Here is a 27,285-nt window from a genome sequence, read left to right on the forward strand (position 1 = left end):
GATTTCCCAGGCCAAAAATCTCAGGTGTATAGACTTATACTATTAAAGAGACTCCACAGAATTAAGGAGAAGAGAAATGAAAGGGGGCACTCGAGTGTTAGAATCTTACCCAAAGGCATCCCAGTAGGGAGGAAGAGAGGCTCAGCCCATCAACTCATTCCCACTGGTCAGGTATTGTGCCTGTAATGATATCTTCCCTGACATCCTTTCCCCTGTTGGCTATTTTTATACTGTTTTACCTGCCAGGTGGAGCTGAAGTGGCTGTAGTCAGGCATATCTTCATTGTGATTGGTGCAAAGTTCTCTCTCTTCACATTTAAAGGTACAGGCTAGAGAAAATTCAGTTCTCAGCCTTAGTGAGGTATGGTCACATCTTGGAGGTAGGTAACTTTAGGGATGGAGGTGTGGGGTTTGTATTATAATGAGACTAAAATGAGCAAAGCTCACCTTAAGTACTTTTCACTTGCCAAAGGGTGTCAGGCTGTTGGCCCAGGGTATCATAAGTGCAGTTAGTTGACATTGTTGCCATTGAGTGGGGGCACAGCATCTCCACCCTGCTCCACCCTCAATGCGATTTCTCTTGGAGTTAGCACACCGAATGCCCCTCATAATGCCAGCAGCTTGGGTACTCATGGCACACTGGCCACATTCCACCAGCTCCAGATGCTATACCTTTACCTAAAAAGTACAAATGCAGCCTGGGCCATTTATAGCAATTATTGCAATTATTCCACATGTTTTCAGATAAAAAACCTCCAAAATTTAGTGGGATCTTTTGTACATTTTTTTTTTTTTATAATCAGTTTTCAAAGTATAACATTCCATGTTTGAATTCCTTATTTTGATTGACATAGCCATACTCTTTTGCTGCTTTTTCCCTTTAGATGCAGTACAGCAATGAGCCTGCTATTGCTCATTTGACTAAATGCACATCCAGCTATTACACATCACTTTGAAGCTTAAATAAAATATGAGAGAATATTTTTTATAAATTTTGATAAATATATGCATTTACTGTCATAAATAAAGCCAAGATTTAGAATATTAAGGACACTAGAAAATGTGTTGATACTTTGTTACAGTTTTTGACAGCTTTACTCAATCCATATTTCTGAGTGTGACTGAGGGATGTTATACAACTAATGGTTTCTAGAGAAACAGGATTTACTAACCTTAAATATTCTCTAGAAAATAGAAGTCCATGGTGTTTAAGGATGATGGAATATTTCTTAACTTTCTGTAGAATAAAAATTTATTATACAACTTAGGTATTCTCTAGGATAAAACCAGATGATACCTTAATTTACAGTAACTTAATCACAACTTTGAAAAGCCCATTAGGTTAAATTTATGTGTGTGCTTTTTTTTTCCCTAACTACCTTTAATTCTTTTTTACTCTTCAGGTGTACTTTAATCCTGATATTGAATATGCTCCTAGTACAAGGCCAACCTCAATTCCCTATTTCTCAGTGAAGGAAAACCCAGCAAAAATAAAAAAATCCCACCACTTTATCATTCATTCATCTTTAATCTTCCCTTACATCTTTATTACATTGATGGAGCTTATGTCAAAGAAAATAAGTTAGGCAGTAAACAACACTCAAGCCAAATGTGGCATTTGAATGATGGAACAGGTGTCCATTAAAGGAGGATTATTTTCAGAATTTATATTCATTTAATATTCTTCCTGTGTTCTTGAAAATTACATCTTGACAGTTATAGATAAAACTGACTTCCACTTAGATTTTCAGTACAGATTTTTTTTCTTCCAGATTAGTTCAGCCTCTCTTAATCACTTTTAACTTTTCCCTGTGAGAACAGTTGGACATTATAATAATCTCTCCAAGGAAGTGGTGGATTCCTTAGCACTGGACACTTCCAAGAGTCAGCTTGATAAGGTGTTAGGCCATCTCATCTAAACTGTGTTCCTACTTAGAAAGGCTGGACCAGATGGTCCTTGACGTCTCTTTCAACCTAGTATTTGATGATTCTATGACCTTTTTGAAAACTAAAGAAAATCAATTCTATGTTGCACATGTGTTTTCTCACTAAGGTTTTTTCATTCTACCCTTTCCATACTTGCAAGAGTTTGTTGTTTTTTTATTAGCCTACTTCTACACTTTTCTGACTTTGCATTTAGTAGAAAGCTTTTTCAAAGATTTTGCTTTGAATCTTGGTAGAAAGGAGGTAAAATATTATCTAGCTTCTACCAATGAAGTTTAGAACTTCTTTCCCCAACATTAGAGACAGATCAATGAAGTATGTCTGGGGTTAGAGCAGTGGTGTTTTGAAGTTGGGGGTGGGGGGCACAGGGGTGGTTCCTGTGTGAAGCTGCTGGAAGCTCCCCCAGTTCCGAGTCTGGCTCCACCTCTGGCCAAGGCCGAGCAGATAAGGGAAGCTGTGAGTAAAATATTCCAGAAAGAGGAAATGAGAAAAAAAATTAAAAAAAGACCTGCAAGCCAGAGGAGAAAGTGAGAACACTGTCAGAGATACTACACAGAGCAGGGTCACCTACAGTAGGGTCACACAGGAACCCATCCAGGTGGGGTTTGAATGTCTCCAGAGAAGGAGACTCCACAACCTCCCTGGGCAGCCTGTGCCAGTGCCCTGTCACCCTCACAGTGAAAAAAGTTGTTCCTTATATTTACGAGGAAACTCCTATGCTCAAGCTTGTACCCATTGCCCTTGTCCTGTCATTGAACATAAGACCCTGAATCCATCCTCCTGGCACTTGTCCTTAGGTATTTACAAATATTAATGAGGTCACCTTCTTCTCAGTCTCTTCCTTCAGTCTCTTCTTCACTATTAATTCTCTTCCTCTGTTACTGGAAAGTAACAGAGTCAGTCATGTGGCAATCTACAAAGTAATGAGTTTCCAGTATTTTTTTATTTTCAGATTTTCATGAAGATGTTCGAGAAAATTCTTCTGCTTTTGTTTCCTCACAGTAGTCACATGACAAAAGGCTCTTGCCAAGTCCATTATGTTCTACCAAGTAAATAGAAATTTTATGACTGTTTAAGTATGCAGTTAATTATAGACAACAATGGCTTAAAAATAGTGTGACTTTTTGAGCTGATTTATGGTCAGCTCAGTTAATTGATGGATATTTTATTTACTTATACTTACCTCCAAAATAGAACAAACATATTTTAAAAATAAATAAGATCAAGTCTAACCTAAAATTTCTAGTAACTGTAGTGTCATGACATCAGTTTGGTCCATAGCCCACATGTGGTGTTTTAATATTGAGCTTCATACAGTCAACAGATTAGAAGAAAGACTGTCTACTGTTTGGAGAGTCTTGAAAATATCTTTGTAGGGTAGGAAATGTGAGAGACAAAGTGTCCCTCTTCAGAAAGTCTTGTCTTGATTTAGTGTTTTTAAGTGTGTGTTTTAATTAAAAAAAGTCAGTGATTAATTGCCATTGATATTTATAGTCTTTGTAAAAAACTGACTAAAACCATCTTTTAAAAAACACCTAACACTTATTGCAAGCCACTGAAGACATCTCTCAGCAGGTGCTGATGTTTTAATGATATAACACTGTGCATCCTATAATAAAGATTAATGTCAGGAATAATTGTAAGAAAAAGAGTTTATTAGGACTTGAAAAGCACACTACTGATAGATGCAGATAAATCTAGCTTCCACTTAGGGTTTAAAGCTGCCAATATTGGCAGCTATCAGCACAGCTGTAATCAGTAAACCTAGAAATTATAGGCTACCCCACTTTTAAAACATAGTATTTGAGTAACTATTACCCTTCTGTAAGAACATCTCTTGAGTTGCCTTCACAAAATTTTTATTTCTAGATGCAGTATTAAAATCCCATACAGTCCATGAATGAAAACAGATCAGTAGGTTTCTTTGAGGAAGAGACTATGTAGGTGTATAGAAAGCAGCATGTATACCTGTGTATTTGAATTAGTAAAGCTCCAAGGTCTAGCCCTTTTAATAGGAATCATTACAGAGAGAAAGGGGAGTAGAGATGGAAAGAGTGTCAGCATTGTATAAAAAATTGCAGTCCATGTCCAGTTCATTCCATGTTCAGCGTTAGCAAAATAAAGCCAAGGAGTATATTGAGAGCCCTTGACCAGCAGCCAGTGATCCTAATTTAGGCCAGTGTTCAGCTTGCCTTGTTCACAAGTTATTAATCTCTAGTGGTTATAAGCCAGTTGTCTTCCTGTACCCTTGAATATCTCCAGGAATGAGACCTTAACTACCTCCCTGGGCAACAGGTTATATTTTTCTCTCATTGTAAAGGACTTTTTCCTAACATGCAAACTAAATATACTCTTCTCTAATTTAAAACCTTTGCCCCTCATCCTATCATTACAGATCCTTGCAAACAGTCCCTCCCAGCCTTCCTGTAGGGCCCTTTCAGATACTGGAAGGTTGCTATTAGGTCTCCCTGGAGCCTTCTTTTCTCCAGTCTGAACAACACCAGCTCCCTCAGCCTGTCTTCATAGGACAGATGTTCCCTTCATAGGAGAGGTGTTCCAGCCCCCTGATCATTTTTGTGGCCCTCCTTCCTGTCCATGCCCTTCCTGTGTTGAGGGCTCCAGATGCAGTACTGCATGCAGTATTCCAGGTGAGGTCTTACCAGAGCAGGGTAAACTGACAGAATCATCTCTCTTGATCTTCTGGCCACAATCTTTTTGATGCAGCCCGTGATACAGTTGGCCTTCTGGGCTGCAAACGTGCACTGTTGTCTTATGTTCAGCTTTTCATCCACCAGCAAATCCAAGTCCTTTTCTGTAGGGCTGCTTTCTAAAACCTCATTCCCAAGCATGTACTGATAGTGCGAATTGTTCTGACCCAGGTGAAGGACCCTGCACTTGGTCTTCTTGAACCTCATGAGGTTCACCTGGGCCTATGTCTCCAGTTAGTCCAGGTCCTTCTGGATGATAACCCATCCCTCTGGATTATCAAAAGCACCACACAGCTTGGTGTCACCTGCTGATGTCACACTCGATCCCGCTGTCTATATCACTGATAAAGATACTAAACAGTATCTTTATCAGGTCCCAGTATGAATTCCTGAAGGACACCACTTGTCACAGGTTTCCATCTGGAATTAGAGCTGGCAACCACTACACCTGGATGTGACCTTCCACCCAATTCCTTATCCACTGAGCAGTCCACCCATCAAGTCCGTGTCTCTCTAGCTTGCTGAGTAGGATACTGGGGGCGACTGTGTCAAAGGCCTTGCAGAAGTCCAGATAGATCACAACCATAGGTTGTTCCTTGTCCATTAAATTTAGTTACGAAGTCAGTCAGGCAGGATTTGTTCAGTGAAGCTGTGTTTGAATCATTTCCCTGTCCTCCATGTGCCCTATCAGACCTAGGAGAATCTGCTCCATGATCTTCCCAGGCATGGAGGTGAGGCTGACAGGTCAGTAGTTCTCAGGGTCCCCCTAACTACCCTTTTCAATAATGGGTGTTATGTGTCCCAGTTCTTCCAGTCAGTACAGGGACTTCACCTGACTGCCAGGACTTTTCAAATATCACGGAGAGTGGATTGGTGACTAGATCTGCCAATTCTCTCAGGACTCTGGAATGCATCTCATCAGGATCCATAGACATATACATGTTCAGGTTCCTCAGGCCATGAACCTGACCATCACATACAGAGAGGGAGGGACTCTGCTGTTCTCCACCTTGCATTTTTTTTAACTTGGGAGGTGTTGGAAGAGAGGTTGCCAGTGAAGACTGAGGAAAAAAAATTGTTGAGAACCTCAAACTTCTCATCTCCTGTTGGCCTTCAGAGAAGGGCATGTGTTCTTTAAACTTCCTTTTTTTCATTGATGTATCTATAAACTCCTTTCTTGTTTGTTATTCTTCACATCCCTTGTCAAGTTCAGCTCTAGCTGTGCCCTGGCCTTCCTTATCTTTATCCTACACAATCAGGCATCATCTCTATACATTTCCCAGGATATCTGTCCCTGCTTGAACTGACTTTGCAGTTCTCTCTTGCTTTTTAGTTTGACCAGCAGCTCATGTCCCAGCCATGGGGTTTCTTCCTTTGCTAGATTTCTTATACCAGGGATCAATATCTCTTGCGTTCTATGGACAGTTTTCTTAAAGATCTGCCATCTCTGTTCTGCTTCTTTGTCCCTGAGGACTGTTTCCCTTGGTGTCCTGTTGAGGAGTCCTTGAAGAGCTGAAGTTCGATTTTCTGAAATTCAGGGTCCTCACTGTGCTCCTTGATTGATTCATGGATCTTATTTGATCAAAGAAATAAACATAAAAGCTTGATTACATATTCTTAAGACAAAAAGTGCAAAGTTGTGTTTTTGTTTTAATGAGGGCATGCGAACTGATAGCTAGAGAAACTCTATGACAGCTCTACTCTTTTTAAATAGTATTCTAGTTCTACTTCAAGACTGTTTTTCTACTTCAATCCTGCATAAAATACGTGCACAGGATACAAAATATTCGTTTACTTTTATCTTTGGAACTGTACATTTGACTTTTTTCCACTGATCTTTATCACACAGATTTGAGAAAAGACCATCATGTGGCTCAGTGTGTGTATAGATGATTCACAAAATACATTAACTGATACTGTGCAATAAATAGTTGTATGTTAAGTTACAGGTCAACCTTTGGTTAAGAAATATATTTTTAAAAATTCATGCAAAATTGCACGGAAAAATAGACAGTGAAAAGCTCCTACATTTAACGAAAATCAATAATTTGTGCTTAATTTTAAGGAATAGTAATTGAAGAATATGGCTTATCCATGCATTTATAACTAGAGCTTCATTAATACAAACAAAATAGGGGTGCTGTATCATATCAGACAGTAAAAGTTACAAGAGATGAGGTCCTGTGTAACTATTTGGGACAGGGATATTGAGATCTAAGTAATAATCTAATGGACTTTCAACACAGTAAAGAATGTAAACTGCTTCTTAGAATGCCTTTTTTGTTCTAAAAACACAGAGAAAAATGATACGTTGTTCAAAAATAAAATGTATGCAAAAAAGTTAACTTTAAATATTTGTGGCAAAACCTTTGCCACAGTGATTTTCCAGTTTTAATAAACAGATTAACTAGTCAGCTTTGACTGTCAGAGAAAACATTCCTCATATTTATGGTTCTGAAACTGTCACAGCTTATCAGAAAGCAAATTTACAATAAAATAACCTAAAGCAATAAATTCCTTCCAAGCTTTAGACATTCTGGTAGTTTATAGAGTCAGCACAGATAACAGATTAACGAGCTTTTAAGAACTTAATCTGAGGGAGTTTGGTGGCAAGGGAAGGGAACATTATCTTAGAATTTTAGTGTTTTTCTTCCTGGTTCTCTCTTTTCTGATTAATAAAATTACACTGTTACATTAAAGAGTAAGGAAAACTTTTATGTTTTCTTTGTTTTTTTCCTTGTTTTGCAGTAAGACATTGATTCATTGATTACACTGGAACAAAACCTGCTCATGAAGCATCTAATAGAAATTACAGAGTAATGAAGGTAAAACGCCCACCACCTTATCCATTTCCCCACTTTGACAGGTAAACTGTCCCCACAGTTACTTAAGGATGGTCCAGTTTCTATATAATATCTCAGAATTACTTTTCTGAGAACAGCAGATGAAGTTGAAGAGATTTTGTTTACATAGCAAGCTAATGAGTTTATCTCCAGAGGCAAAGGAGCTCTTGGGTTCATTAAGAAGTCAAAGCAAAGAGCAGTGGTGGTCCTTTATTACCAGGGAGCCCTCAGACACTTTTCTTTTACAGCAGCTCTACAAGTCTCTCACTGTGTTAGATGCCTAAGGAACAATACAAAGACCCAACTCTACCATCCTGTGCCATTTAACAACAGGATAGCAGTGTCTTCTGTGAATTCTTCTGTGAACCATCTATGTACACACTGAGCTTCGTGATGCTCTTCTCTCAAATCTGGGTTATGAGACTCAGATGCTGTCGACCAATTAGAAACATATTGAGGAGGAGCAACAGAGCAGGAAGGGATTTCTTAGGAGATTTAGAGTATGAACTGCTGTAGAAATCAGACATGAAAGGAATAAAAGGGGTAGGAAGGTTGGTTTTTTTGCTGATATTTTACATCAGCTTGTTTTGCTATGTTAATTAAAAAGAGTTACTGAAAATGTGACTAACAACAGAGATCATGCAGCCCAAGAAGAAACGTGACTGATATAAGAAACCATACAGAAGTACCAAAGACAGTACAGCATGGGAAGCCTAAAAAAAGAAGCTGGCATAGTTGGGTTCGAGTTAAATTTTTACATTTCTTTACAAGAAAGACCTTGAGGGGAAGATTTCTGATGATACGCTTCAATTTAACTAGGCAAGTTTAAACCAGTTTAAAACAGTATCAGTTGTTTTTAGGTTTTTTTTTTGGTTGGTTGGGTTTTTTTTTACCAGCAAAAAATGGTTCTACGATTTCCTATAAATGGATACTATTACACACTGAGATGTCTCACCACCCCACAGAATTGAGAATAGATACCACAGGCTTAACTAAAGTGTAAAACAGTAATCATGAGTCATAACAATGCAGCCATGGAGTTTTTACTTTTTGCTTTAAGAAACATAAAGCCAACACAAATACTGTTTTCAAGCATATAGCAATGATAGAAAGAACCATGGAAATTTTCTACCTCTTATTAAAAAAGAGGGTTTAGATTCACTATGTAGTATATGTTTTCTAACACCTACCTGCTACCCTCATATGTGGGCAGTACTGCTCTTGGATATAGAAATATCATTTGTTGCATTCTGATATATTTTAAGAAATTGTAAGAGCATGTATGTGGTTTCTTGAGTCCTTGTGTGATCACAGTGGACGGGAACCACAAAGACCCAATACAAAAGATACAACAGGGAAGAAATTATGAAGCAGTCATAGCATGTGAGGTTTTGTTTCTGAATGAAAAACCAAATAAGAAACTCGAACCCAAAGAGCAACACAAAAAACAGAACCGCAAAAATACTGCAATAACTCTCACCAGGGCCTGGGTTCTCAAATTCAGAGTCATACCACAACCTGGTAAATATCTTCAGGGAGATCTTCTAGTTCTTCAGTCATGGAAATTTTACTTTTTTGTTAAGTAAACAGATTTTTAAACCTCTTTCAATACAAGTGTCAAATGTACTTTGTGTTAGGAAACTGTTATGTGATTGAAGTCTTAAAGCTATTTCTTGCTCTAGTAACTATAAGTAGCTTATGTAAATTTTTATTATATTTAATGTTTAGTGTCATTCAACTCCATCTGTTCCTATCTTGGCACTCATAAGTTACCAGGTAACTCTGTTTAAGAACAAAGTATATATTTCTCTCTTTTAAAATACATGAAAAGTCAATATTTTCCTTGATGATCCCTGTTCAGGCTTGTGCTCTTTCCCCTGTGTTGTACTTCAAGAAGACAGCACTAACTTGCACTTTCAAGGACTTTAACTCATATACTCAGGGCAAATGATCTTTGTAGGTCTCTTAATATAATCAAAATTAAGACATCTGCTTTTCAAGTTCTCTTCTTGTCTATACTATTTTGGCTACACAGGACCTTGCAGAAATACAAACTGATAACAGTAACTATGTGCTTCACTTTTAAATATATTGGACAGAATAGGCACCACCACTGACATAATTAAGGTCAAGTTAGTTTTAAGTTAAGTATTTAACTTCACTTCTCTCAACCATACATCAACCTTCTCTACTTTTTACATATCTCCTGGAGAATATGTTGGAGTTGTGATGGCTTCTTACTTTATTTTAGCACTCAAACACATTTTGCTATTTATTTCATCAGCTTCCAAGACCCTTACTTTTCCATTTAAATTTAGGGTCTTGCTTTCTCCCATTTCACTGAAGGAAAATTTTTATTCTGCAAATCAGATTGATGTTCAGTCTGAATGCTTTAGGTAATTCCTTTAAGATTTTGTGATGCACACAGAAAATCACTACTGTTCAAATAGAGCTTGAAGACATATCAAGGACTTTTATTTTAGTTTTATGAAATGAGCCATTCTTTAAGCCTACACACACCTGGAAGATACTGTCATGAGTCATTATGGTCTACACTTTGTCAGTGTTCCATAATAAACAAAAGAATAATAAAGCAGAGAGCTAACAGAATACATACTGATTTAAATCCTAGGTATTACAAAGAGTAGGAAGAAGGTAAATGTCAAGCAATCAGTCCGTATAATTAGCAGTCACATTTATTGTCCTATATGGTTAAATAAATATCAACAGAAGGCTCATGCACATTAATTAAGGGTTGTCACTGCCCTGTGGCCAAGTATGCAATCAACTGTATAATCTGCACCTCCCTAGGCATGTCCTTCACACTATGAGACAATTGCATAAAAACACAGATGAAGATGTCAGGATGATAATCAAATTTAAAAGGAAGAAATTCACATAGCAAAGACAAAACCATTTTTTATTGTAAACTAGTTTTCCTTTTAAATAATGTGTCTGAAGTTACTGTGGAGATTTTTTTTTGCTATTTAGTGCAACTCTGAGAAAGGTACTGGACGGCACAGTAAATGCAGTGAAATAGTTCAGGAGATGTGATAGACAGAATTTTATTATGACTGACAAAAAACATGACAGAATTGATGTCCCATCAACAGATAATTGTTCAGCTTTTTGTGCTTGCATATGTGTTGTAGCATTTGACAATATAATAGTCTATATCACGTCTTACTCTCTTGCCCTCCATGCAATCTGATGCAGACTTAGTCTAGCAAGACACCCTGTTGTTTTCTCCTGAACTTCTCCTATTCTGCACATTTGCTGCCACATCAGACGTTCTTCTCCAGCTCCAGGAATCAGCTCTGACATGCAAACACCACTCCACATTCACATTCCCAGCATCATGGGAGGATTAGATTGTATAACAGGGAAAAATCTTTACTGAAAGAGTGGTCAAGCATTGGAACAGGCTACCCAGGCAAGTGATGGGGTCACCTTCCCTGGAGGTGTTAAAAAAACATGTAGATGTGGCACTTCAGGAAAGGTTTTATTTGTTGGTCATGTTGTGTTGATGGCTGGATTTGTTGATCTTAGAGGTCTTTTTCAACTTTGATGATTCTATAATTCTGTTTTATGATCATTCTCCCACTATCAGTTAAAAAAAACAGACAATTTTCTACTGTGGATTTTGTAGTTCTCCAGTATCACAGGAACCCTCAGCAACTCACTGGGCCAAAAAGTTTGTCTCTCCAGTGAAGACATTTCTGACATAGTTGTTTCATGAAGCTGGTTTTCCTTTTCTCAAAATACACTCTTGGATGCTTCTAGCTCTGCTTGAAACAGTGCTTCTTAAGTGGTAAGTTTCAATGCAACGTGTCCCATGTTTTCAATTGAAATTACTACATACTACATACACCCTAATATGACATCTTCTTTGTGCCATTAACATCAGATTTATGAATCCCATGGCCCAGATGTACATTAAATGAACATATGTGTATTTAAAATGGCATCTTAACAGATTTTTACAGCATCAGATGCCCTTTTTCCCCCCCCCCTCTTTTCTTTCTTCTTCTTCTACTGTTCTCCAATGCAGAATCTAAATGAAGCGAGTCTCTCCTCATTCTGAATCTCACCCTACAAATACACTCTGCATCCTACATTCATCAGATCACCTAGTTTTGGTTAGAAAAATACCCACAGAATTAATCTAGTCTGGTTAATGGTTTTATTACCTAAAACCAACTTTTTAATGAATTCAAGATAAAAAAGCATCATCCTTATGGACTAATCCAGTTTTCTTATAATGTAACAGCACACCACTACAAGTATTCTTATGAGTAGGGCTGCAAAAAAGCAGCTAAATAAATGATTTCTAGAAGTCTGTATCACAAGTTTATTACTGTGGGGACTTTTTTTTTTTCTTTCCTCATTGAGTGTTAATAAATCTTTGGTTTTTGATAGAATATAAGGAAAAAAATAAAACTTTTAATCCTCTACCCAAAACTATCTAGAGTTAATACTCAGTCTGGGAAATATCTTGCCTTTAATTAATATGAAAATGAATATTTTGTCTTATTTTTGAAATTGTACACACACATCAGTTTTAATATATTTCAGTTTCCTTTGCACTCCAGTCCCATGTTCTTGTGAGTTGATTTCTTTTGTATTTTCAATGCTAGACAAGAAAGCACCAGTTAGTTTTAAATCAGGATGCATAAAAGAAAAGATAAATGATTCTAGACAGCCATACTGCTTTGTGAAGTACTGAACTGTGCTATGGGTTGACATATCCTTAAAACAGCTGCTAAATCATGAAGGCTCAAAAGTCAGGACAGAATACTGAAATGGTCTTAAATGGGTCCTTGACATAATTTTTACTTTAGCCATTAGGATAAACTGCAGCATAAGGAGACACTCAGAACTGGGCTTTTTGGGCATGAAATACATTACTGCTTGTCAGAATATGCAACAGAGATCATGGTATGCATAGACTTTTCCCATACTTCATGATAGATAATAGCTGCTTTGAAAGCATTTTATGTTGTACCACACATAAAGTATAATACATCTATGTGCATTTTTAAAGTATAACATACTTGATTAATAAATTATTAAATACTTTGAGCTACTGACATTGCAATATGTGTAGCTTTCTGTGTAATTTTATAATTAGAGGTTACATAATGTCTTTTTTTTTTCTGATTAAGTAACCTCAAAGTATCTGAAAAATATTATAATTTATTCATCATACTTCTGATACTAGCTATTCCGGAATTTTCAGTTACCTCTGTCTATTCTACTTTCTCACCTGTACACATCTGCTTGCTGTTTGACAGTTTATTGAACTAATCACTCTTTAGGTCAGACCTTATCCATATCCTTTAATTCAGTACCCAGAGCTACGTCAACACTTCAGAAGAATCACATTATTTCCACCTGATTACCAGCTGCCATCAGAAGGACTCCATTTTCATTTCTTGGAATGGGGTATAGATCATTTCGTAACCTGCCAAAGGAGACAGGCCACTATATATACCTGTTTCTTCCTTTGATTACATGTATCATCAAAAATAGAATCCTACGGAGGTTGAAATCCAAACTACACTTCTACTCGGTCATATAAACCACACTGACAGAACTGAGACACAGATCTTCAATCATACAATGTACAACCACAAAATCTACAAGTAAGAGATAGCTTTCTCCAACAACCAAACTCAAACCTTAGAGACTTTGGAGAATTTTGAAGACTAATTTGCTGATAGATAGGTTCTTTCAAGGCACTTCTAACTAAAACTGATTGAAATATGAGCCATTAAAGTTATTAATTTTAAAGAGTACGATTTTTTTTTCTCTTACCTATAGCTTTTCCAAACAGAGGAATGTTAATTTCTTAAACATGATGCTCACCAAGTTTGATGGTTTTTTTATTAAAAAATATATATACATAATTCATGTTCTTTTAATGATTGTTGTATCAGTGTACCTAGGACTTCTGTTTCTGCTGAAGTTATATTATAACTCCTAATTTCCAAAATACCTCATAATTTTCGTTTCAATACAGTTCAACTATCACAGCTTCATTTATTTACCTTTCACTGGTATGAACTCTACTCAGTTTCCTTTCCTACAGACTAACTTAAAAAATGAGAAGTCAAAATTGTCTGGAATTGATAGATGTCATAGGACACAGGAAGAGGAACTGTGAGAAACCAACAAGAAATTGTAAATCTTCATGTACAGGCTATAGCTGATACTTCTTTATCCTTATTGAAAGCAGTAGCAGGGGTTTTTTTACCCTACAGAGCAACTTTCATAAAGCTTGTGGAAATATGATATTTCATGCTTCTCTTTCTATATCTGAAATCACCCAATGAATATCAACAAACATGAATGTAGACCAAATAGAGGGATGATGATGCAATTAGAACACATTGTTGCTTTAGAAAACAAGCCAAATCACCTTAGTCCTTGTCCCCTTGGAAAGCTTCTGAGAAAAAAACAACTATTGCCAACTATGACTAATTGTTGTTGTCATTATATAACTGCATTTCACATCACTTGAGGAAATAAAAAACTTATCAGACCAAAAACCAAAACATAAAACCTTGCTCAAATATGTACACAGACACTATCTCTATTCATCTATCGTTATAATCTTATGTATATGGAAAAAATATTCTTTCACATAGTATATGTAATATACCTACATAGGCTCCTGATTTTAGAAACATATCATAATCAGTGAGAGAGGACAGAGCTGTTAGTGACAAAGTCCATTTTTAACTGATTGTAAATATAGGTAAAAATCTTATTTTGGTATCACTGTCATTTTTGGTATCACTATCCCATAGTGCCATTGAGGATATTTACTTAACACCAAAAGATAATAGAACTCATCACTTTTAATCTTAACAGAAATTTGATTCATGATGATGAAATGGTAATAACAACTCATTGACTTCAAACACACTGTAATCTCAAGCAACTCTATTTAAATTCTGTTTTATCAGGTTGTTTTTTTTTATGCTGAACACTCATTAAACACCAATAGGATCAGACCACTTTACACTTTGCAACTCCTTTACAAATCCCAGCCACTTGGGTCAGACCACTTTACACTTTGCAACTCCTTTACAAATCCCAGCCACTTTCACAGTACATAATGTGTGATGTACCACAGGAAGTGTAAATTTAAGATTTGATTCTTTCAAATGATGAGTTAATGGGAATTGAATGGGCAAATATACTTCAAAGGAAAATTTTAGTTCACTCCTCAGAAGAAAGGAAAGCTATCTTACACAGAGGACGAATTAAGACTTTGTACAATACATGAGGGAACTTCACTGAAGACTCTAATGTTGAAAAGGAATTTCCAAAGGAGAACTAAGATTGATTGAGTCATTCACTCAAGCACTTGCTATGCCTTCAATATTCCGGATGTCTTCCAAGCAAACAACACAGCCCCAGATGTTATCTCAGAAGGTCATTCATCTTTTGCCAGCCTTGAGGAAATGTTTCAAATCATCTGCTGTGAGAGTGCACAGAGGAAGAAACTGCTGACATTGACAAAAGGTCTCTAGGACAAGAGCGTGAGCCAAGAGAAGTGAAAAAAGAGGGACAGCTTGGGGGTGAAGGGTTGGGAAAAGCTCTCACTCCCTCTATAGACCTACAAATTCAGAATAGGCTCAGTGCCCTAAGCACTGGTGTGAGGAAGAACATGAACTGTGAGGGGATTTATCAGAGCCAACTGACCCCAAACCTTTATGTCTACACAAAAGGTAAGAGGACATTAATACTGGAGACTCCCTTCTGTGGGAGTGAGGGTACCAGTCTTGTGACTTTAACCAAGCTAGTGTCTCAGATTCATTGCCTGTTCTGGTTTCAGAGGATCAGGATAGAAAAAAACCTTTATGGAACACCACCAACCACTGCCTGTCTGTTGATGTGACAGCTGTGCCCATGGGAAGGAAAGGATGGGTCAGGTGACCCAAATGGACCAATCACAGTGTTCCTTGCCATGGTGCTCAGTATAAAATGGCTCCCACAAGGCACCTCTGGTGGCATCTTTGGCTACTGTGTTAGGATCTGTATTCTGTTACTTTCTCCCCAGAAAAAGACATCATTCATGAAGACAGGTTGCCTCCTGCCTTCCTAAGCAGGACCATCTTGTTGCAAACTGTCACTAATACCTGGAACTTAGCCACCCCTATTTGCTCCCAGTCCAGTGTGGGACTTCACTGGTTGAGAAATAATTACCAACTGAGGAAGGTGAGTTCCATATCTACATATTTTATATATAATTGTAATTCATGATCACTATTACTACTTTGTTAAACCTATCCTGTTTTTTTATTCCAACCTTGAAGTCTCTCTCCTTTATTCCATTCTTCATCTTCCCCTGGGAAGGGGGACAAAGCTTAAGTTCCAGATTTTGCAAAGTGACTGCTGTGTCTTTTCTAGTTCCTTGATTTATTGCTTTTCCATGCTGGGTCCTGTAAATTAGATATTAGGAAAACTTTTTATTTTTTTTTAATGGTAATGTCATACTGGAATATGTGCAATCTTTGTCCCTGGCCATTGAGCTGTGCATGGTCTTGAGCAACCTCATCTAATTAGAACTACTTGGAAAATAAGGTTTTACTTCTGAGGGGTATTTCCAACCTCCATGATCCTAAATGAGTAACAGTGGGCACTAGCCCTGCACCCCAAAAATACTTAGCTTTCCCTGCTGGTTGTTAAAAGAATCTCAGAAGACTTGCTAAGATAGTTTTATTATGGATAACTAGCATAAGGTTAGGTGAATCCCAGCTCCAATTTCTATTTTGTTATTGTTTGAGATTTATAGGATTTTAGCCATCTGAAAGCTGCAGTGGCTTTGATGCCTTATAAATTCAAATGCTATTGAAAATAATTTTTGAGAAACAAGGATCAGTTTTACAGAACTCCCAGTATTTCTCCTGGATAATAATTTTTTACCAAATCACTGAGAAAGTTCTTCACCATTTCAGTGATGAAAGACAAAGCTAACTTTTTTCACGTTACCATTAGGTACAGTTATATACTAGGATCTATAAGGTTGTGTCACCATAACTAATTCTTCTTATAAAAAAACCATCTTTGTATTAAATTCCTCATCAGAATGCTTAAATTCTCATTCTGTGTGCTTAATACTCAGTTAATAATTCTTCACATGAATAAAACCTTTGATTCAGTTAACTTTAGTTACTTATAACTGCGCTGGAACTCTTTAGTAGTGTTTTGGTTATTTTACGTAATATCCTACACAACAGCCTCTTGACATTTTTGAGTTTGTTAGTATTCCTCTAAGGTGTTTTAAATACAGATTAACAGAACGAAAAATATGAGAACTACTTAAGAAAAGCAAAGGCAGAGGTGACTGTATATTGCAATCATCTTTTAACTATAACGTTGTAATATTTTGTACTGGGTACCTGCCACAGACTAAATTTCCTTGAATTTTTCTCAATGTATGTAAAAAAAAAATAAAAACCAGGAAATGACTGGCTGAGAGAGTGACAGTGTTGATGACTAAATAAAGTAGAAGAATCTCATCCATAATTCCTATTTTGTCACTGAGCTTAGAATTTAGAGGTCTATTACTCATGGGACTTAAAGATCTGGTTTTATTTGATCTTAAATCTCCAGGTTTAATTAAAGCCCCTAGTGTAACCTCTTCAAAAATGAAGCAAAGAAATAAAACTGCTGTTACACTATAGAAAACAATTTTGGTAGAGGACAAGATATTGCATTTGAGATGCGTTTTTTCTTCTTGTAAACATGGCCTCATTAAAAGCTTCTTAAACAAAATGTGAAGAGCACTCCTTTTGGCGAAGAAATTAATGTATTTTCAAGTTTCTTTCTGGATTTGACAAATACAGATATCAAACCATTGGTAAGCTACTGTGTTGTGAGACAGAGTCTAATAATTGATTTGTTTTTTACAAGCTTAAGTTCTTGACAAACCAAATTACAGTTCTGGAAGCATGGGAGCAAAAATACTATTACCAGCCAGGTGAAAAAAAAACTGTCAGAGACTACATTCTGCAGCTTATTCACTAGCAACTATCTAAACTATCTGGTCTGTCCTCAATGTTAAAGTAAAAAATCCAAATTTCAGCAGAAAAAGCACTAGATATACCCTTCAGAGCCACTATAAACATACACCTATATACAGACATAGACATGCATGGTTTTGTAACATCCTGCCAAACTATTCAAAGATGAGCTTGAATCATCATATTCAGCAGCTCACAAGAGAGGGCAACAGATGATTAAGACCTCTGCTCAGAGACTGTGCATAAAAGAATGTTGGCCAGATTACCTGCTATGCATCGGCTACTTTCATTCTCTTCAGTTATGTAAAGCAGCTGCAAAATCCATCTGATCATCTGTTTAGCCATCTTTACAGCTGATCTGTGACACTCAGGTGCTGTAAAGCAGCTGGAACTTACTGAAAGTGAATGGGGCTTTGTATTTCTAGGAGTCACAATCAAGTAAATTAGCTATAGGTGATGTGTTTCCTTAACAACAACAACAACAAAAGGAAAAAAATCACATCCAAAATGTAGATTGACAACAACATGCTAAGTAGTTGCAATGTTACCTCTTTTTAAAAGATATGTTTTAAATAAAAAGGTAAAAATAAAAGGAGTGTTAAGAAACAACTTCTTTGTAATTGTTACCCTTAGGGCCCTCTAAACTATATGAAAACTTTTCTATCCATTATTGTGGTGAGGACTAACAAATAGAAAACAGTAGGTAAGCCTGCAGGTTTCTATGTTAATTTCAAAAAGTGTGATGTGTAGAAATGGGTGGACTTAGGAAAATCTAATCACAACAATCCTTCATTAAGATGATGAATTCCTTGGTATAAAAGGACTTTACTATCAAGGACTGTTTATTCTCTTTTTGATTGTTTCAACAATTTACAGATAGTGTTTAAAGAAAATGAAGGTAATAAACCTTGAAATATTCCACTCATAGACAAATGTTACATGCTTTTTCTGATGCCAGGAAGTCACCTGGTTACTGACTGTCTTTGCTGGTGTACACTTTATCCATTCAGATATCAAGCAGAACTGCCTGATAGTCAGAAAAAATGTTGATTCATCTGGAGTTCCCCAAGTCAGTTCATATCAGAAGTCAGTTCATATCAAGATACCATAAAAAAAACTTGTGTTCTGAAGGACCTTCACCTTCTATGTAGAACTCATTGAATAAACGTGCTAAAAACTTATGCAAAATAGGTTCTTAAGTACCCGCAAGATGTATGGAACCATTAGAAAGACAGAATTATGCAGTTTCTTGGTGTCACCTCTATCACAGTAGATAATTTTCACTAGACTAGTAAGGTATTCTTCTGTTAGTCCCTTAGCAAATTACTTTGTACATTGCAGACAGAGATGCCAATTGGTAAGAACATCCATGCAGTACAGCATCAGAGATGATGATGTATCATCTGTCTGCAGCAAGAAGCAATCATTGCATAGTGATTAGAAAACAGAATAATGTCCCTGGTCATGATGGAGCCTCAGTCAGAAGTGATAACAACCATTAGCTGCTGTGCTGCTACAGGATGTTTGGCAGTAATAACTCAAGAGAGCAGCTGCATGAATGAGTGGTGGTGTCAGTGCTTGATTTATTTTTTTTTAAACACCCTTGCATGACAGCACAGGAATGCCTGAAGAAACAAGTGTCAGGAAGAAGGGGTTGTGGATAGGAAAACCAGAAACAAAATTAAGTACAGATTCTAAGAGATTCATTGAGAGAGAGATGCAAAAGCTTTCAAAGATGGAAAGTTCACCAACTGCAGAAGCCTGGCAAGGAGAAGAGCAGTAACAGCTTTGAAGAGAGTCATGTCCTTTTTTGGAGCCATTTTAAGCACTGCCAAACATACGCCAGCTGGTGTTAAGCTTCACCAAGTGACTGGCTAATAACACATGGGTGTCTCCATCAGGGAACTGGCCACCAAAGACAAAGCTGTGTTGGCAATAGTCAAGTTTACAGTAGACAAAACCATGAAATTGGATCAAAAAACCTTACCCTTGAAAAAGGACAACAGAAAAAACAAACAGGTAAACTTAGTCTTTAAGGCTGAAGACTCAGAAGCATAGTAGTTACTCCTGGTTGAAATATTTTCTTACAGAAGTATATGCTGAGGATTCAAACTGTTTCCAAGTGACCTTGGCCTGGAGGTGTTGTTTGTTTCCAAAACACATCTTGACTGAAGAGAACTTTTTCACTGTTAAGGCAAATAAAGGAGCTGAAATGATTTTTTGTTTGTTTCTTTGCTTTGTTTTGCATTCAACATAACATAAAACTACATAATGTTTCTTTTCCAGGAAAACTTTGGATTTCATTGCACTCATCTTGTATGGTTCATTTGAGCTTGGGATCAACTTTTTACAAACCTGAGTATGTGAGTAGACTTTTTTTTGTTTGCTGTTGGTTTTGGTTTTGTTTTTTTCCCAGACATTTGGTATGATTTCACAGGTATTTGAGGAGTGCAAACAAGTCTGCTGGCTTAAAAGTACATAATGACAATATATCACACAGAAACCCAAAATTATTGGTTGTTCTAAAATGTAAATGATCAGGCTTTTGTTAATTTTGTAACTGAGGATTGTTAATTTTCTTAAAATTAACTGAAGAATGTAGCTGTTTGTTCATACACATTTGAAGAAGGCATAATGTTCATTTAACAGAATGCTAAGGCACTGGCAAATACAGAGCATGCAGATGCCACAATTCTTAATCACTGATTGCTAAGTTTCATTTATGTCTGAGTGTCCATTGACTTAATTATGACATTATGAACTCATAAGTAGTCCTTGTTCACAAAAGACATTGTGCATGCCCTGAAGAATGTGTTGCTAAACATAAGACTGCTTAGCCTGTGGAGCTTCAGCATAAAACCCATTAATTTGTGAAAATGAGGATCAGTTTGCAATTATTTTCTGTCTTTCTTGATAAAGGTGACTTCCTTGAGACTCCTCTATCTTCATAATGAGCCTCAATCCAGTCATTATAATAATGCATTTCCAAATTGAAAGGATGCTGAATTCTCAACTAAGCTCCTGCATTTGTAATCAAATGCATTAAGATCCACAGACTTAAGAGCATCTTGGTAGGAAACTATGTAGATAAATTATGAGAAGGGAAATTTTACTTATGTATGAAACAAGCTTTAATAATTTTGTAATACTGTTATAAGTTTGGAAAATATGGCTCATTTAGATTTTTTGTGCTAGGGATATTATGTAAACTGTTCATGTAAATATCTAAAGGTGAAATTCTTCTGCAGTCTGCTTTAAAGGAGAAAAGGGTGAGTCTTGTAAAGAATGTCACAATACAATCTCTATCTGTTTCCCTGAAATATATTAATTTAAAATAGTGTGAATTATTTTGCTAAACGTACACTTGAAAGACATTCAAAGACACTGTTTTGGCTGTCATAAATTTGCTAATCTAGTTTTAAAGACTAGCAGAAGCATATTTCTAGCTTCAGAAGGTAGCTTCACACTGCTCAGATAAACCAGTCAGCTACAATCAGATTTTCAACCAATCCTCTAATTAGCCTAAGAGCATTCAGAACCTGCCCCCACTTTTCACTGGTACAAAAGAGAGATGGATTTTCTACCTGCGACACAAAAAGAAAATTTTGTAAAACAAGTAATGAGAAATGGTCATTTCAGTGCTCTGTAACATGGATGCAGTTGTCTAAGACAACATGGGTGCAGGTGTCTGGCACATGAAAATATGAAAAAGAGTCAGCTATTTTGCTGGTTTTGTGAGTCAAAAACAAGATGAGGCCTTATGACCCAACAGCAATCTGCCATAACAGCACATGAAAAGTCATAAAAGCTGAACTTTCATTTTAGTGCCTGATAAGTTAGATTCCATGACTTTTTTTTGCTAGCTGTATGCCATTGTTGTGTTTTTCTCTTTTCCATTCTGCCCAAGAAAACTTGAGTGATAGCTATGTATTGAGTCAAATTAATGGCAAACAAAACTAAAGACTTTCACGGCAAGGCAGACTTTGGAAGGAGATCCTACAAAGACTATATTTTTCTTACAAAGTCAAGGAAATCCAAACTTCATTTTAAAAGCCCACCATAAACCTTAGGTGTTCTTTTTTCTTGTGATATTCATAAGAGAAAAATAAAAGAAGTAGATAAGTTTTCTTCTACTGAATTTTAACTTATCAAACAATATTTAAGTTTAGCTTTTAAATTCAGCTAACACAAGACTATACCTGCTAGATTATGTGGCAAATCTTATCCTGTATCCTAGAGATGCAATAGCAGGAGGGAGAACTCAAATAATCCCTTGCTGGGCATTAGCCTGGCCCAGCACAGGGGTCATCAGCTCAACAAAAACACATCTGCACAAGCCCAGAGGAGCACAGCAACACACAGTAGCAAGTGGGAACCTAAAGGAAGGACTCCTGGGAAACGGCACCTTGCCCAGTCCCCTCCCTGGGCTGTCCCCATCATCCACAGTCCAGGAGTGAAACCCATCTCATAAGTCATGGAGAGCAGCTGTCTAATCACCATTTGGATTAAGGGGAGCTGCTGCCTAGGTATGGGGAGAATGCAGTTTGGGATCACATAGGATTTATAGAGTATTGAGTGAAGGAACCAAAGACAGAGCTAAGGATGGGGTTAGGTGATTAGTGGAGAAACAATAGTGGTGAAATACAGGAATAAGGGCAGGAAAAGGGCCAGTTGCACATAAATAGTTGGCTGGTCAGTACATTTGCCTGCCCAGGCCCTTTGTGTGACCACTGCAGCCTATGCTGGCTTCTTATTGAATTCCTTGATAACTCTTTCCTGGATGAGGACCCTCTGTGTGTGCACGTGTGTGTGTGTGTGTGTGTATGAGCTGTGAGTACAGCAACTGAGATTAGACCATGGGTGGGATGGCCCATGTGCTGCCAGCATCTAGGGCATGGGTGGATGGAGAGTGAGAATGTGATTGCTAGTGAAGGGCAACTTGGAGAATGTGGTGAGCAGGTGAAGTGACCCTGGAAGCAAAGGGGATCTCAGCGTGTCACTAGGGGCAGGTCTGGGTGTAAAAGCACTTGTATACCTCTAGGGGTGAGAGCTCAGTGGTGTCAGCTATGAGGTCCAGGGAAGTCTTGTATAGCTGTCTGAAACAGAGACAAATTGTCTCTGCTGTGCCTCTATTGTATTGTAATTGCTGATTCCATTCAGCAATGGAATCCTGGTATTAAACTGCGATGTTTTTATCATAGCATTTCACTGAAGCTCAACCAGTGTCTTGAAATAAAACTGCCACACAGCATGTGAAAGTCCTTCAAGCTGTGTTTCAGTTGTCTTTGACCATTTTATTTCCAAAAAAATGGGTTCCATGAATTTCTTACTTCTGAGGCTAAACACAGAGTTTACCCTTCACCCCACTTGCCACTAGTAGCTTTGAAATTAAGGTGTGGAGGTGGATTGTAGCACCTCCACCCTACTGGTTCACTTTTCCATGGCATGAGCTTTTGTGTTGGGCACTACACAGGTAACTCCTGAAGTAGTACTTCCTTAGCCTTGTCTACTTTACCATTTTTATAATGCTCTCCAGGTTTCCTCAACAACATCACAACTGACTACAGAGATGAGTCATTATAGGCCAAAGTAGTGGCCTATTTGCTAATGGTAGAAAACTGGTTAACTGAAATAAAACTTGTTCAGTATCCCATAAAGGTATGAATAGTTTTGATGACAGGAAGAGCAACTGACAGTTTGAATATTTTTTATGGTAACTGAAAATAAATTTGCAGTATTTATGATAAAAACAGAAAAAATATGCAAGTATTAAATCTAATGAATAATGTGCACTTGTTGAATCCATGTGCCACTGTTAAAAGGCAGTGGAATATTATTAATTCAGAGATCAGGCCAAAAGGAGCTAAACCATGCAGTTTTCAGTGACATACTCACATGGTGATGACTAATCAGGCTGCACCATTTCTATAAGTTAGTTTGCAAATAATTTAAAAAAATTAACATCCAAAAATGTGTCAAACACATATAAATGGGGTTAGGCATGTTGTATTTCAAAATAAGCTGCATATAAAACCTCCACTAAAACAAATATGCAAGAGGGAGTAGAGGAAAGATGCTGTCCCTCTATACAGCCAGGGTAATACAGCATACTTTTAAGCTAAAAAAAGTTAAAGAAAAAAGCAAAACAGTTTCTTGGCAGCATTCTTAATTATAAGCAACTATTCATTCAAAATGCCATGGTTATTAGAACAATAGTAAAGCAGCTTAACTGATATTAAGCAGCAGGAACCAATATAGCAGCCCTAAGTGTTTTATTTGAACCTCTTACCTGTCCCATCTTGTTGAAAGGATTATGTGCAAAGAAGTTAATGCTTGTCTTTCTTTCTAAAACATGCAGTCATATTCAGTTAATATGAGGAGACAACTTTAAGACAGCTTCTTAACATTGACATGTCTGCTAAGTGATAACATGGGGCATCAGCTTCATCATATTGCTCTTCAAGGAAGAAGCCATTTGTCACTCTTATTACATTTGAAATAAGGCCTCTTCTTGTAATACTGTGTTACTAGACTCAAGAAATATGATGTCCCAATGAAACATGACACCTTTATTCTCAGAAACCATATCCCATTGCTGCCAGTTGTATAACAACTGGCAAACACTTAAGAAGAAGAGTGGCCATTTTAGACTTGGAGTTGATGCCTGTGGAAAAAGCAGTGGAACTGTTTTAGTTATACCTTGCTTTGGAATGGAAATCAAAACAGAAGGTTTTTTGTCCAACTGAAAAAATTCCAATTTACCAAACATATGTCCCTTGGCACCATCTGGATCATCTGAACTTGAAGCACAGCCAAAATGAATTGCATTATAGCTGCAATCCATTCAGAGTTTCTGACCCCAAGATGACAAGTATGGTGGAAGATATCTCTGTTAAAAGTAGAAGGGAGAAAACTTCTGTTGAAAAGCATTAAGAGGCTCAGAAGGTCATTCCCCTAGATTTACATTCTAAGATCTACCAAGAAAATTAATCTGGGATTTAAATAAAAGAAAGGAAATGAGAAAGAACCTTTTGAAGGCTGAAAACTAAACTTTTCAGAACAGTACTTACTTGAAGAGTGTTTCTTTTCTTTTCTTAAATATGTGCAATTAATCTTTGCCACCTCAGATTTGCCCTTTCACACCTAAATTGGACCATTATATTCTTTCACTGTTGTCTTCAAATAGAAAAGATACTTCCTCAAGGTGAACAAAAAAGCCAAAAATGACAAGAATTTAGGGTGCTCATAGTACCTTCCAATTTAAATGTGGCATAAATTCCTAAAAACTTAACTGAGCAAAGTACACATTTGGCTTGTGCTGAAAGCAGGGACAAAGGAGTGCAAGCACACCCTGACACGTCTAAACCCAGCTTAGTTTCCACAGAATCTAGTTTTATCAGATAGATAAAGGTTTCTCTCCATTGAGGTGAGCATATAACACAAATACCAACATTTGTATAAACTTCCTAAATTCATTTGAGCATTAGCTTCATTTCAGTCTGTGGATGACAACCCGAAATTTACACACATAATGTACTTGAAAAACCAAGGACAACAATAACTTCCTTGTCCATATTTTTATGATCAACTTCATTGCACACCAAGAAAAATGGTTTAAAACATCAGCATTGATAGGAATTAGGATATTATGCATGTGAAATGAAATAGTTTGCCCTGGCTTGGGCCAGGATAGAGATAATTTTCTGTCTTGTAAAGAGTGACACAGTGTTTTAAAAAGACTTATTAACAACAGAAATGAAAAGTTGCAAGATTATTTAATATTTTAAAAATTAGAAAGAATGAAAATATCTGAAAATAAAGGTTAAAAAATCTGAGATACTAATTTGGACTAATTAAATACTAAATTTTTGAATTTCACACATTTCTAGGAGTAAAGAAAAAAACTCAGCTTCTACAGAACCCCACAAAAAATAAAGTTCAAAAAGTCCAATAAAGTTCATCTCACATTTCTTCTCCTGTTTGTCTTCCTCCAACACCCTTGTTGCATAATAATATCTATACATGGAGAGGGACTGTAAAACAAGGGAAAATTAACGTTTAACTGTTTATGATGGCACAATTTGTTGTTTTGTTCAGTTTTATCTAGCAAAGAAAATAGGGAGAGAAACACTTAAAACCAGATACTGACTGAGACTGTCTTCCCCTAAAGCTGTCCAAATCAATTATGGATTGAGCAGCATAAAAGTTAGGAAAAGACAATGGGTAGGACTTTGAAATAGATGTTCCTAACTTCCGTATTTGTAGGGCAAATTTATCAGAAATTAGGTTCTACCAGTAATGATTAAGAGTGGACCTGGCTAAGGACTAAGGACTAAACACTGTTCCAAAGAAAACTTCTAGACTGCTTGTTATCAAGACACTCATTTTCCAAAATGCTAAAGACCAAGCAAGTAATGCTACAAATCAACACAAGCTGCTGAGATCTCTCATTTAAAAAAAAAAAAAAAAATTTAAAAATGGGTGAATTTCTATAGACACCAAATGTAAAACTAAAATTAATTTTACACTATCTTTTTTAAAAAAAGTAAACCTTAGTATGAGCTTCTTCCTTCTTTCTTGCTTGACATTTTGTATACTTTTGGCTAAGCCACTTTGCAAGACATTTGCTTTTATCGAGACATAAATGTCTTCACTAATCCAAACAGTATTTTGATGACAGTGCTTTGAAGTACTGAAGACAGCCTATCTATATAATCTCTGTTTTCCTATGATTTAGCTCATGCAGCTTTTCCTAATCCATGTCTGAGTCTGATCAAATATTGGGAGAACAGAAATGTTATATTAAGTCTAGATTTGGAAAGACAGGTGAAGCTTTTGTGTCAGCTGCGTATGAAAATCTAACACAGGAAATCAAACTATTTCTTGTGGTAGCTTACTGAACATTAAGTTGAAGGAGGGAAAAAAAAGGTGGCACAGAGAAGAATTTGTAAACAATTTAGGTTTTGTGCTTTTTGTAACTGCTGACATTCCTTGCTTGCCAGGAAAAAAACACAGAGAACTCAAAACAGACTCAGTCTAGAGAGTAACATGGTTTATGTTTGAAATACCAGCATGTGGAAAAGTATTTCATGACAAATTGGAAAAAGACTACTGCTTCAGATAACCTGAAAGAAAGGCAAAACACTTTTACCACTACTGTTACTTATTCTGGCCTTTTTTAGTAGAATTAATTTGTTTTATTATGAGTTTAAAATGTATTTCATTACCATCTTGAGCTGCTATAGTCACCAAGGACATATCTATATCTGATCTATGTGTTTGTTTCTTTTGTTTTCAGTTTGTGCATTACATCTTGTTAAGGCTGAGTCTCATGGAAATAGTGATCCATATCTAAGAAATGTTCAATGACGACTCAATTCTATAGACTTGGACAGATGCAAGAGTTATATTTAACCAATGCATATTTAACATAGTCTTACTGGCAGCTTCTCCATTTTCCTTCTTACCCATCACATGCATGATGTCATAGAAAATCTGACTGAACACAAAGAATTCTTTTTCATCACCTGTACCCTAAGGCAAGATTGACCATACCAAGGTAATTTCTGAAAAAATGGCAAAGTAGCAAGTTCTTTAAAACTTCTGATAAAACTACTGCAGTCTTTATATAATCTATTTGACCAATTTTTGCTGACATTTTCCTGAATGACAAACTTATCTTGCTGCAATTAATTTACTTCTAAAGATTTTGAGGATTACTGCCTTCTCTTTAAAAATTTTTAAACCATTGTAA

The sequence above is a fragment of the Calypte anna genome, chromosome 2 (assembly GCF_003957555.1).
Source record: "Calypte anna isolate BGI_N300 chromosome 2, bCalAnn1_v1.p, whole genome shotgun sequence".
Lineage (NCBI taxonomy): Eukaryota > Metazoa > Chordata > Aves > Apodiformes > Trochilidae > Calypte > Calypte anna.